The 11284-nt window shown below is 37.8% G+C and overlaps 1 long non-coding RNA gene across 1 annotated transcript; it reads right to left on the reverse strand.

Moving 5' to 3' along the window:
• Positions 1 to 408: 408 nt before the first annotated feature.
• On the reverse strand, positions 409 to 2084 carry LOC139436881 (uncharacterized). The gene is made up of 2 exons (XR_011646373.1): positions 1727 to 2084; positions 409 to 832 (listed from the first exon to the last, which is right to left on the reverse strand). It is a non-coding gene; the product is annotated as an uncharacterized lncRNA (long non-coding RNA).
• Positions 2085 to 11284: the final 9200 nt, after the last annotated feature.

Below are 11284 nucleotides of genomic sequence, written 5' to 3' on the forward strand. Positions count from 1 at the left end.
TGCTGCTGTCGGGGGAGGGGAAAAGGGCGGGCTGGATTTTTCCGCCCACGCCTGGCTGTTGCTGCTGTCGGGGGAGGGGAAAAGGGCGGGCTGGATTTTTCCGCCCACACCTGGCTGTTGTTGCTGTCGGGGGAGGGGAAAAGGGCAGACTGGAATTTTCTGCCCTGCGCCTGCGCAGGGAGAAGGAAGGCATCGTGTGGCGCCATCCGGGAGGAGGGGCGGCCGCGGAAGCATGGCTGCCGAGAAGGGGAGACCCGAGGGCACTCTGCGCCCATGCCGAGCTTCCTTCAGGGGTGGCGGTGAGTTCGACCAGCCACCCTATTATGGGGGCAGCGGCTTGGCCTACCGCGGCCGCTCCCCCGCCAGGCCAGCAAACCACGCTTCAGCCCGAGTGGTGACCGCAAGGAGTAATACAAAAATTACTTTCATTCCAATCACATTTCAATCCTCTTAACAAATTCAAATTATAAACTTGGTCTCCTAAGTGTAAAACAGCAGATTCCAAATCACTAACTCTGTCATTAAGTCCTTCATCAATGTGCTCCTGACTATGCCATAAGTCACTTGCATTCTTGTGCCAATCATGCACATATTGCTGTGTTTGCACCATCTCATGCAATGCAACAGCAGCAGTGGTGGCAGCAGTGATGACACCAATGAGGCCAAGAATGCCAGCTATGAGAAGTCCCAAAAATCTCTTAGATCACTTCAACTGTCCTTGAGCCAGGTGGAAAAGAAGATGACTTTCAGGAGATGACTGCCACATCCAATTCATTTTCACCGGGATCCACACTCCTCGTCTTCGGCGAGCCATGGTGATAATATCTCCATTCTGTAAAATATTCTCAGACAAGCAAGTATACAAAGCCCCATCCTTATAAAATAAAGCATTTTCAGTAATGGTAGCCTTCCCTACCACAAACACATATGGATCTCTGACACATGATTGAAAATGATGAATTTGATCTAATTGTAAATATTGTCCATCCACACTTTTGTTACCTTTCCATTCAGAAGTAGATGCCACTCCTAAGAAGACTTTCCATATTTGTTTTTGATCATGGACTCCAGTGCTATTGCACCATGGAAAAGGAACCCATTTCCCTATATTTTTCCAATCATTATTATTTTTGGTAAAAATTATTTTCTCATCCAAATCAAGGGATTCATGAAAGGGATACTGCATATTACTAATTTGTTGTCCCATGCTATTTATACCATACCAAATAAATCTGCCCTTATATTTGTTGGGATTCCCCATAGGGGCACTTTCCCAAACTATTCCATAGGAATCATTAAAAATGACAGATCCTCTTCCCATATGGCATTCATACCATCTTTGCATATCACCAGCATTCCTCTTAGGACAACTATAACTTGGATACTTATATTCTTGGTACTGATAGGATGGGAATAAAGTTACCAAAGATTTAGTATTATTATGGCTAAAATTGATCATATTTCTATTTTTCACAGCCATACATGGTGGGCGATTGCCAATGCAAAGAGGTCAGAAATCAAATGGAAGAAGGAGATTATAAATCCTTTGTCCTTCTTCTTGTGACTTAAGTGGTAGTCTATCATCCACGGGTCCAGGAAATATATGAGTTTTATTCAAATAAACAGGAAAGGAAGGATCTTTCCAGGTTAACACTTGAAGTAATGGGGGATTAGGGATATAAGCCCAATATGTGTAATTAGCATTACCATTGCCAGTTTCACTCACTATCAGTAGGATCCATATGTGTAGAAGACTCCACTTCTTCAGTCCTAGGTTTAATCCTTTTTGCCGGAAGCCAGATTTCTTCTCCATTTTCTGAAATGATAAGAGCATAACCTCACCCCCATACTTTAACCCTGCCTTTTTTTTTTTTTTTCCATTCATTACTTAAAACATCTTTCCAAAATACTGGTTGATTCTCAGATTCTGCAATTTCTGTGGATGTTTGAGAATGTTCAAAATGACATTCAGCTGGTGTCATAGAATCATAAACGTTAAGAAAATTTAAGGTAAGTAAAGCTTTAGCCAATTGATCTTTAGACGATATCATACCATCATCTCCCCCTTTTTGTTTTAAAAGCATAGTCTTCAGAGTGTGATGGCATCTTTCAACAATAGTTTGACCTGTAGGATTATAGGGAATGCCAGTAACATGTTCAATAGCATATTTCCCACAAAAGGAAGCAAAGGATTTACTAATGTAAGAGGGTCCATTATCAGTTTTAATTTTTAGAGGGCATCCCATCACAGCAAAAGCAGACCAGAGATGTAAGTGAAATGATGAAACCATTCCCCACTTTGAGCAGTAGCCCACATGAAATGAGAACAAGTGTCAAAACAAACATGAACATATTGTAGCTTACCAAAGGATGAAATGTGAGTAACATCCATCTGCCATAATTGATTAGGAGTCAGGCCTCTGGGATTAGTTCCAGCCTGAAAAGGCACCGGCTGTTAGTGGTCCACAGGTAGGACAAGTATGAATAATTTCCTGCGCTTGTAGTCTTGTTAGCTTTTGATATTTATTTCACAGGCCTTTAGCATTGATGTGAGTTAAAGCATGGTAATCATGAGCACTTTGTAAACACCCCACTAATAAATCAGCTTGAGCATTACTTGCTGTCATAGGACCAGGCAAAGATGTATGAGAACGTATATGTGTAATGTAAATAGGATGCTGTCTTAATCTAATGAGATGTTGCAAATCAGCAAAAAGTTGAGATAATTCATCAGTAACAAAGATATGAGCCGTTTCAATATGCTTAACAGTAAGGCATACATATTCAGAATCAGAGACAATATTCAAAGATTCCTTAAATATTATTAACACCTTAATGATGGCAGCAAGTTCAGTACACTGAGCAGACGTGCATGGAGTTTGCCAAGCCAGTTCTTTTCGAGAAGTAACGTATGCTGCTTTTTTAATTACTCTTACTATCAGTAAATACTGTACAAGATAGTTGGGCTATCCACATAGCCCTGAAAAGCACTGCAAAAGTTTATTGTTGGGTTTTTTACAGATAGAGAAATGTAGCTGGCTTGATTTTTCTAACAAGACACTAAAGAAAGTCTTAACAAGTTTTAAAACAAAGTGATAGCAACACAGCTGGACATTAACTTTTTGCAACAAACTAGCAGTGTTTGGGATTGCTGCATACTACAGTGCTGTTACTTTAATCTATGATAAGAAGTTGTTTCTGTGACACACACTCTTATAATAATTAAAACCATAATTAACTACATTGTACTTTTCTTTTTAATATTATGCTGAAATATTGGTAACTTTATACACTTTTAAGCACTTATAGAAACCTTTTACTCATACAACCTTAATTAACAGAGGGTTAAAGGAAAGAAAAAACTTGTTAATTTTATAACACCTTAAAACACCTTTTATTTAACTTATAATTTTTCTTTCAAGGTAAAAGTACGTATTTTTTATAATTAGTTTGGAATGAAAGGCTACTTTTCAGGATTTGATTTTGAGAAAGCAGTTTTGAACATTATGTTCCTTTAAAAGAGATAAAACTTTTCCTTTTTGGAACACCGAGGAAATGATGAGGTTAAAGCACAAGAAGCTATTTTGATAAAGCAGACTTTTTTTGTATACTGATTATTGAGGATAAAAACTTTTACCAAAACAGATTAATGATTTGAGAGGCTTTGAGAAAGAACAAAATTTTAACTTTGCATTAGTATACTACTTGATATTAAAGCTTTTAAAATTTTATAGATAGACCCATTAAATTTTATTTAACTTTAATTATAAAAATTTCTTTTCTACAAACCTTCTGAACTTTTAGTATTCACTCAGGTTTTGTTCCATATTTTACTCTTTCTTAATAACCAATCATTTTATCTTAGGACAAAATCATTTCCTGTTTCCTTAATAATAAAATACATTTCATATAGCCCATATACGAAGTTATCAAGCAAATTTCTTATAACATAATACCGTTAACACTTAGCAAGCTTGTTAAAATAATAAACTTTTCTTTACTTTAAATACTTAGTAGCATGCAATATCAGAAACAGTTTCCTAGAAGCAAGTTGTCAAAGGAGGCTGGCTGCAGCCAAGCTTTTCTGTTATAAAATTACCTTTTATTATTATTAATTCAGGTTTGTTTAATAATGACCTTTTGGAATTAGCCACTTAAGCACTTTAATTTAAACAATGCTTCATAAGACTTTTCATAATTATTTATAACCATATAGACTATAATTATATTATTTTAAGACAAATTTTACTTTTACAGAACACTTTTTTTTTTACTTAAAGTTACCACAATACTTTCTTTTTTTTTTTTATTTAAATTTTTTTATTTTTTATTGACTTTGTAATAATATTACATTAAAAATATATATGTGAGGTCCCATTCAACCCCACCCCCCCACCCCCCCTCTCCCCCCCCCCAACAACACTCATTCCCATCATCATGACATATCCATTGGATTTGGTAAGTACATCTTTGGGCACCTCTGCACCTCATATACATTGGTTCACATCATGGCCCATACTCTCCTCTATTCCATCAAGTAGGCCCTGTGAGGATTTACAATGTCCGGTGATTACCTCTGAAGCACCATCCAGGGCAGCTCCATGTCCCGAAGACGCCTCCACCTCTCATCTCTTCCTGCCTTTCCCCATACCCTTTGTCCATTATGTCCCCTTTTCCCAATCCAATGCCACCTCTTCTATGTGGACACTGGATTGGTTGTGTCCATTGCACCTTTATGTCAAGAGGAGGCTCAGATTCCACCTGGATGCTGGATGCAATCCTCCCATTTTCAGTTGTAATCACTCTAGGCTCCATGGTGTGGTGGTTGTCCTTCTTCACCTCCATCTTAGCTGAGTGTGGTAAGTCCAATAAATCATATTGTAGGTGCAGGAGTCTGTTGAGGCTCAGGACCTGGCTATCACATTGTCAGTCCAGAGATTCAAATCCCCTAAATATATCTTAAACCCCAACATTAACTGCACCTCCAGCACATTAGCATGGAAGTCTTATGAAGGGAGATCCCATCTGAGTCCAGATTCATCACACATAAACACCATTTCCAAATAGGGGCCATCTGCCCTGGTAGTTAACCCCATCGGCCATGACCATAACTCCCATGGGTCTCTTTAGCCCTCAAAGGAACCAATATCTGGGGGTTGTATCTGCTTTATCTGTCTCTCTGACTCTGCTCAGTTGTGCATGAGGGCAAACCTTCTGCCAGCCTCCAGACTCTTTTTTAGAAACTCGTACTTTCTTTAACTTGCCACATGCATTTAAGTTCCAAGAGTTTATGAAAATTAGCCATCCTACTTTAGGGTGAAACACACTTTCTTGCAAAAACTTATTAAATTTCAGTTAGCATTCTCACTAACTTTTAACCTTTTTAATATTCATTTAACTTTTACATCCTTCCTATTATCCTGTGAAGAAAAATAAGCTATTCATTTCAATCTAGGCAAGAACAACTTTTTATAAAAAGAATAATAGTAATTTTGTTATTCAAGACTCACAATTTTTATCATTGTAGAGATCTTATTAACATTTAAACTTATGTATTAATATAAGCACTTATTTAATTTTTGGCCATTTGAATAGAGCTCTTTTAGAAATTTTTATTAATTTATATTACCATCTGGAGGTATCAAAATACACACTGACATTGAATGAACAAACACAGAACAATCACAACACAGTAACAGAAACATACAGTTTACAATTAACTCATAATTCTTATTTTCTTGGTATAGCTGCTTTTAAGCTCTCCATTATACCACATTTTAAATATCACTTATTAAGATTTCTTCTGGAACCCATGTTGCCTGTAACATGCAAGCTTGTGCTTGGAAACATTTTTATTAGTTATCAGCAATCAGTTAAGATAACTTGAGCAGCATAAATGTAGTTAAAACTCTAATATAGCAGTTTAGACAGACCGTTAACACACGTTTTTGGATTATTACTCTGTAAGACTATACTGAGACTTGAAGTTCAGGAGTAAATTATTGATTTAAAACTGAAAATTCCATTTTAAACCTTGATAAAAATTTTGTACTAATTTTATTATCTTGGTTAAATAAACCCAACTAGAATTAGCATGGAAATAAAACAGAACACCAATGACCACTCTCAGTACGAAGCTGTATTAGGAAGGGTTCTCTAGAGAAAGAGAATCAACAAGGGATATCTGTCAATAGTATGCAATTCTATAAGAGTCTCTCACACAGCCATGGGATGTACAAGTCCAGGTTCCACAGGCAGGCTGCAACCAGGGGCTGTATTGAAAGTCCAGTGAAGGTTCTTCACAAGTTCTGGGAGATGTTGGCTGTCCAAAGATGAGCTGGGAAATTCTCTCTCAATGCTGGAATCACTTCCCCTTTTAAGGGGTTCAACTGATTGGGTTAAGCATCACTCATTGCTAATGGCAATGTTCCTGACTGATGTAATTATATCCAGTTATCTATGATTTATCACTGAAGTAAAGTCAACGGGGACTGAAGTCCACAAATGCCCTAATATTACAGTTAGCCCAGTGCTTGCTTGACCAAATAACTGGGTACAAGTACGTGGCTGAGTTGACACAAGAGCCTAACCATCACACAACCCATTCAAAAAATGGGCCAGAGACTTACAGAGATGCTTCTCCAAAGCAGAAATACAAATGGCTAAAAATCAAATGAAAAGATGCTCAGCATCACTAGCTATTAGGGAAATGCAAATCAAAACTATGATGGGATACCATCTTACACCCATTAGACTGGTGGCTATTCAAAAAACAGGACTAAAGTGTTGGAAAGGATGTGGAGGAATGGGAATACTCATCCACTGCTGGTGGGAATTTTTAAATTTCTTTTAGCATCGTTTCATAGTTTTCTGAATTTATGTCCTGTACTTCTTTGGTTAAATTGATTCCTAAGTATTTAAATCTTTTTGTCATTATTGTAAATTGAATTTCCCCCCAGATTTCCTCCTCAAATTGTTCAATACTAGTGTTCAGAAACTTTACTGATTTTTTTATCCTGACACTTTGGTGAACTTGTTTATTACTTCAAATAGCTTTGTCATAGACATTTCAGAATTTTCTAAACATAGGATCATGTCATCTATGAATGGTGATAGTTGTACTTCATCTTTTCCTATTTGATGTGTTTTTTCCCCCTTTCTAATTTCCCCTATCTTGGATGATGTGAAAGTTTCTTCTTGCAAGAATTCGTGTATTTTTGCCAGAACTTATAACACAATATTAAATAACAGTGGTGACTATGGGCATCCTTGTCTTGTTCCCAGTCTTAGAGGGAAAGCTTTCAATCTTTCTGCTTTGAGTACAGGATCGGCTGTGGGTTTTTCATATTGGCCCTTTGCTGTATTGAGGAATATTTCTTATGTTCCTGACTTCTGAAGTGTTTTTATCAAAAAAGATGCTTGATTTTGTCAAATGTGTCTTCTGCATCAATCTAGATGATCAGTGTTTTTTTTTTTTCCTTGCTTCAATTTCTTAATATGATGTATTACATTAATTGACCTTTTTGTGTGGAACCACCCTTGCATACCGGGAATAAATCCCACTTGATTGGGCTGTATAATCTTTTAATTTTCCATTTGTATATGTCACTCAAATGGGTGCTTATGCAAAAATACCAGTAATATGCTGTCTGTTATGAAGGGTGTTTATTTGGGGTAGGAGCTTACAGATACCAGGCCATAAAGCATAAGCTACTTCCCTCACCAAAGTCTATTTTCATGTGTTGGAGCAAGATGGCTGCTGACATCTGGGAGGGGTCAGGCTTAGGGGTCCTTCTCTTCCAGGGTCTTGCTTCTCTCTGGGTTCAGGGTTCCTCTCTTCCCAGGGCTTGCTTCTTCCTGGGCTCAGGGTTCCTCTCTTCCTGGGGCTTGCTTCTCTTTCTTCTGTGTGCCTACTTCCCAGGGCTCCCATTAAGGCTTCAGCATCAAACTGCAACATCAAAACTTCAACATCAAAAAACCCTCAACTCTCTCCTTTGCCATGCCTTTTATCTGTGAGTCCCCACCCACCAAGGGATGGAGATACAATGCCCTAATGATGAGGCCCAATTAAAGCCCTGATCATAACTTCATCATGCCCAGGTATGGACCAGATTACAAATATAATCCAATATCTATTTTTGGAATCCATACCCATACCAAACTGTATATAGTTGAATTAGATTTGGGAGTATTTTGTTGGGAATTTTTGCATCTATGTTTATTAGAGATATTTGTCTGCAATTTTCTTTTCTCGTGGTTTCTATTGTGTTTTGATATTAGGATGAAACTGGCTTCATAAAATGTGTTGTGTAATTTTCCTTCCTCTTCAATTTTTTGGAAGAGTTTATACAAAATTGGTGTTAATTCTTCTCTAAATGCTTGGCAGGATTTACCTGTGAGGTCATCTGGTCCTAGAAATTTCTTTGTTGGGAGATTTTTGATGACTGATACAATCTCTTTCCATGAGATTGGTTTGTTTAATTCATATATTTCTTATAGAGTCAATGTTGGTTGTTCGTGCTATTCCAGGAATTTATCCATTTCATCTAGGTTGTCTAGGGTGTTGGTATATATTTTCTCATGATATCCTCTTATGATCATTTTTATTTCTGTGGGGTCAGTCTTAACTTCCTCCCTTTCATTTCCAAGTTTATTTATTTGCTTCTTTTCTCTTTTATTCTTTGTTAGTCTAGCTAAGTTTTGGGGAATTTTATTGATCTTCTCATGGAAACAGCATTTGCATTGTTGATATTCTTTATCTTGTTGTTCTCAATTAATTCTATTTATTTTTAAATTTTATTTTAAAAGAGGCTTTAGATTACATATTACATAAAAAATATAGGGTGAAAGTGGCTGTGGCTCAATCAGTTGGGCTCCTGCCTACCATATGGGAGGTCATGCATTCAAATCCTAGGGCCTCCTTGTGGAGAGCCACCTGGCCCACAAATGCTGTGGAATGCCACCCATCCTGCCAGCGCCATGGACAGTCAACTCAACAAGGTGAACCAAATAAAAAACATGGGGTGAGACAAGCAAAAAACACAGAAGAGCATGCAGGGAATGGACACCAAGAGCAGACAGCAAGCAAACCACAAGGAGGGAGGGGAAATAAAAATAAATTAATACAGACACAGAAGAACACACAGCGAATGGACACAGAGAGCAGACAGCAAGCAAAGGAAGCCACAACTGGGGGGGAATAAAAATTAAAAAAATATATATAGGGGATTACCCTATTCCCACACCCTCCCTATCCCACATGTTCCCTCATTGACAATATCGATCATTAGTGTGGTACATTTGTTACAATCAATGAACACCTCTTGAAGCATTGCTACTAAACATGGTCTATAGTTTATGTGTAGTTTACACTTTGCAATGCACAATTTGATAGGTTTTGACAAAATGTATAATAGCCTGTATCCATCACTACAATGTCATGTGGGACAATTTCAATGTCCCCAATATGCTCCATGTTACACCTCTTCAAATCCCTCTCCTTCCCCTCAGAACCTCTGGTGGCCACTGTCTTTATATCAATGATACAAGTCATTTCATTGCTATCAATTTCATTTATTTTTACTATAGCTTTATTATTTCTTTCTTTTAGCTTGTTTTGGGATTGGTGTGCTGTTCTTTTCCTAGTCCCTCTAGGTGTTCAGTTAGGTCTTTGAATTTAGCTCTTTTTTCTTTTTTAATATAGGCATTCAGGGCTATAAAATTCCCTCTCAGCACTGCCTGCACGCCATTCCATAAGTTGGATAAATTGTATTCTCATTTTCACTTGTCTCAATATATTTACTAATTCCCCTTAAAATTTCTTCTTTGACAAACTGATTGTTTGGGCATATGTTGTTCAGCCTCCATACATTTACGAATCTTCCCCTTTCCCTTCTATTATTGATTTGCTGTTTCATTCCATTACATTCTGAGAAGGAGCTTTCAGTCTTTTTATATTTCTTGAGACCTGCTTTGTGACACAACATGTGGTCTATCCTGGAGAAGGATCCACAAAACACTTAAGAAGAACGTATAATCCTGTGATTTGTGATGCAAAAGTTCTGTATATGCCTGTTAGGTCTAGCTCATTTATCCTATTATTCAAGTGCTCTGTTTCCTTGTTGATCTTCTGTCTTGTTGTTCTCTCTAATGACGTGAGTGGGGTGTTGAAGTCTGCAATGATTATTTTAGAGATGTCTATTTCTCCCTTCAGTTTTGCCAGAGTTTGCCTCATGTATTTTTGGGTACCCTGCTTAGGTGCATAGGTATTTATGACTGTTATTTCTTGCTGGTGGACTGTCCCTTTTAATATATAATGGCCATCTGTATCTCTTATAACTTGTTTATATTTAAAGTCTGTGTATTTGTCAGTCAAAAGGGGTGCTGATACTGATATGCGCTGTGGGGGTGGGGCTGTGTGTTTCTTCATAAATAACCTGGGTTGTGTGTATAAGTCAAATGTATTAATTCAAGCTTACCTGGAATGTAGAAGATATGTGTGAGGAGTATGTGTTAATTCAAGCTTATCTAGAGAGTATGTGCTAATTCAAGACCTGTCTGATACTCAAATAAAAACACTTGAAACTCTAAGAAACTAACAAAAAGTACTTTTCCATATAACACCACTGTTTGACTCTTCACTCCTACATTCTCTGCGTAAAAGAAACCCAAAAATCCTATTCAGAGTGCAGGTTTTTGAGCAAGAGTTCCCGAGCCCAGCTGGTCATTAATAAATTTTTCCTTTCCAAGAATATTATTGGCCTTCCATATGTGATCATTGAATCTCTATGCTTCCACATTTCCTGGGGGCTCATCTGGGATTGCAATGAAGGCCAGAGATGGCAGCACTTCACTACCCTTTTCAGATATCTCTGAGAAAGCTGGAAGGGCTCAGGTGAATCCCAATTCTGGGTAACCAAGGCTCTTTTCAGTCCAGAAAAAGGGTGTGGGCTCTGCTGGAGTCCTCCTGGGGACAATCAGATGCACTGGAAGGTCTAAAAGGAAATTCTGGGAATGGAAAACCTCCACACACCAAACAGGTAAGACCCCCCCGGGGGGACATAGTGTCAGGAAAACCGAACTTTAAACATTAGAAGGGGAGCCTGATCAGCTTTCAAAAAGAAGAGCCCAGTACCTCCAAAAATTTGGGGGGAAGCCATCTTCTCCAGGTCTGAAAGAAAAGAGAAAAAGCCTGATATTTAGGTTTAACTAACTCTGCATTAGCATCTGGTTCTGGTTCTGCCTCCACTAAGATAGTGAAGATTTGATTATAGTGAAAAAGGAC

This window comes from Dasypus novemcinctus, chromosome 18 (assembly GCF_030445035.2).
Source record: "Dasypus novemcinctus isolate mDasNov1 chromosome 18, mDasNov1.1.hap2, whole genome shotgun sequence".
Taxonomy (NCBI): domain Eukaryota; kingdom Metazoa; phylum Chordata; class Mammalia; order Cingulata; family Dasypodidae; genus Dasypus; species Dasypus novemcinctus.